The 2,688-nt window shown below is 52.6% G+C and overlaps 1 protein-coding gene across 1 annotated transcript in view; it reads left to right on the top strand.

Annotated features, from left to right (window-relative positions):
- The window catches only part of WNT7B (wingless-type MMTV integration site family, member 7B), a 96,525-nt gene that overhangs the window by 5,398 nt on the left and 88,439 nt on the right, over window positions 1-2,688 (top strand). The window lies entirely within an intron of this gene.

Genomic DNA, 2,688 nt, shown 5'->3' with positions numbered 1-2,688 from the left:
CACGCTCCCCGGCCCCTCCACGGGCACCATCCCTTGCGCTGCCACCGCCGCCACTCCTCGCCCTCCCCGCCAACCAGACATCCGCTGGTTTCAAGCGGGTCATGATTCCCCCCCTCTTCTTGCCCCTGGCACTCGACTTGCAGCTCGGTGAGCTACAAGAAACACCCGGTTCCGACTAGAAAGGAGTGCCGTGTGTTGCCCACCGGGCGTACCTTCAAAGCTCTTAGGGGCTTCCGACGTACCCTCGCGTCGGACACTCGGCAGGTTTGGGGTAAGGAAGAAACCGCAGCTGGGAATAGACAGATAGAAGAAATAAAGGAAATACTTTATTGGTGCCTGCTCTGCTTCACCTGCCCGACTGTGGTGTCGGCAACAGTTTCGGCGCCGTTATGCCCCTATTTTGTCCAAAATACACGTGTTTGTGGAAGAAGGAACGGCAGATGCCGAAATGCCCGTATTAGGTGTTACCGACAATACCCTTTCCTCCGGTGCCACATCATTTTGTTGAAGGGAAGATATTCGGCTTCAATCAACAAAACAAGTGCACTTCTCGCTAACCCCGGCTGACGTACGTATAGAAACCATTTGGGTGGAATTTAGCAGGTTATTCTTATCATCATCATTATTAATTTTCCGACGTAATAACCGGCCCGGGGTTTTAGAATAAAAGTTAACTTCCCGAAAAGAAACGGCACGTTTTGGTTTCTTTTACACAAGTTTCCTCCCCCTACACGGCTAAGCTGTGGATAAAACCAGCTTCGATCCGACAATTGTGGAGATCGGTAAACTGTCTTCGTTTCAGCTGGACTGGGTCAAAGTCTGCCAGCAGCAGTTCGAAATTTTCCAGCGCCAGCCTTTACTTTCCATTTTCACAATTCACTTTGTTTTTGTTCTTCTTCTTCTTTCCCCCAGGCACATCTTTAAAAGCAGATGCACATTTTAAAACGTATCCGAAGCCGAACAAATGCTAGAAATAAAACATCAAAAGTTCTACCCGTTCTCCTAGTTCACGTCCAGCACAGCTGCCCCAACCACAGCCTGCATGTCTGAGAGGGAGAACGGGCATGACAGGCGATACACATCTAAATGTCTGTCTGTCTGTCTGTCTATCTATCTATCTATCTATCTATACGTATACGCACACACACACTTACAGAAGTATAAATGCGACGATTTTAGAACCTTAAAGAATTATAAATAAGACGATTCTGGGATGTAAATAATCGTTGAAAGGCTTAAGCTTCTGTCTCTTGTTAATCGAGACTAGCGTTTCTCAAAAGGACGTTGACTGTCCCAGCATCTGCGCTGAACTTGTAGATGAAAGTGGTTAAATGAAACCAAACTCCGAGAAGGTTTTTATCGCATATTGGGCGGTAGACAACGTTTTAACACCAATCCTGCAATTCCCATTCCATCTGAAGGAATATTTCGTTGTGTCACGGAGACAGCTGCACCCATGTGCCGGGACTGGTTCGCTGGAGGAGGTGTTCCCAGCGTGTTTGGAAGAGCTCTTGGCCAAGAAAAGTACTTCGGTCATTAGGCAATTAACCTGAGACGAACGTTTACAAACCCTACGGACCGAGGAGACTTCGGAACCTAGCTCTTGCTCGCTTCGGCTGCATTTGCGTTAAATTATCCGTGCTAAATTTGTGCACATTTCTCTTTCGGGGTTCGTTTTCAAACCCCAACCCCGGCATCCGCAGCGCACGTCTTTCCACCATCTCTTCCACCACTAAAACTTTTTTTCGGAGGAAAAAAGAAGGACAAACGCCCAACGAGGCAAAGAGGAAGAGCGACTGTCTGCTGGACGGTTGGGGCTACACGGGGCGAAGGGCTCCCGCCCGCCGGAGCGGGGAAGGTTCGGGCATCCCCTCGCTCCGGAGCGCGGCGGCACCGAGGAGCAGGAGCCGCCCGGCTCGGGGGACAGGCAGGGGAGAGGCAACTAACCTGCCGGGAAACGTCTCTTCGGACTGGCATCTTCTCAGGAAGGAGAGAGGGAGAGGGGAGAGAGGAGACGCCAGTTCTTCCTGCGGGAGAGGCGAGAGGTGCGGGGACCCGGGAGCCGCCTGCAGACGCTGCCTCCCCGGCGAGGGGCTGCGCCCCCCGCTCGCCTCCCCACACCGGCTGTTTCACACCAGTCCTTTCCCTCCCCTTCCCTCACGCGAAATCCAATCTCGCCAGGAAGCTACGAGTGTGCATGTCTTTATTTCTCACTCAGGCGGGCTACGACAACATATACGCCTTTTTTTTCTTTTTCTTTTCTTTTTTTTTTTTCTTTGAAAGATCCCCCTGCAACCGGAGCTTAATTTTCAACACCGGGGACAGCAAGAGCCAAAGCCCTGCCGAGGCTGAAGGGACGGCGGAGCCCTTCGGGGGAACTGGGGCAGCCGCCCATAATAAAGCAATTAACCGAGAGCGGGGCTGAGAGCTGCCAGCTCCTTCAGGATCTCTCCCAGGGCGAGCTGAAAGGGTGCCACGGCAGACGCAGGGAGCCGGCCGCCCGCAGCCCGCCGAGCGCCGAGGGAGAGCTTTAAAAATGCCCCGTGAAGCGGGTGAGGAGAGCTTGCGGAGCGGGGCGTACGGAGAGGGCTCAGCCGGGGAGCACGGATTCGTTGCAGCCCGGGCTAGATCAGTGTCTCTCCATTGCCCTCCTCCCCTTTAAAAAAAAAAAAAAAAAAAGGGAGAGGG

The sequence above is a fragment of the Pygoscelis adeliae genome, unplaced genomic scaffold (genome assembly GCF_000699105.1).
Source record: "Pygoscelis adeliae isolate BGI_AS28 unplaced genomic scaffold, ASM69910v1 Scaffold215, whole genome shotgun sequence".
In the NCBI taxonomy this organism is placed as follows: domain Eukaryota; kingdom Metazoa; phylum Chordata; class Aves; order Sphenisciformes; family Spheniscidae; genus Pygoscelis; species Pygoscelis adeliae.
Note: the sequence above shows the minus strand (reverse complement) of the source record. Positions and strands in the feature narration are given on the sequence as shown.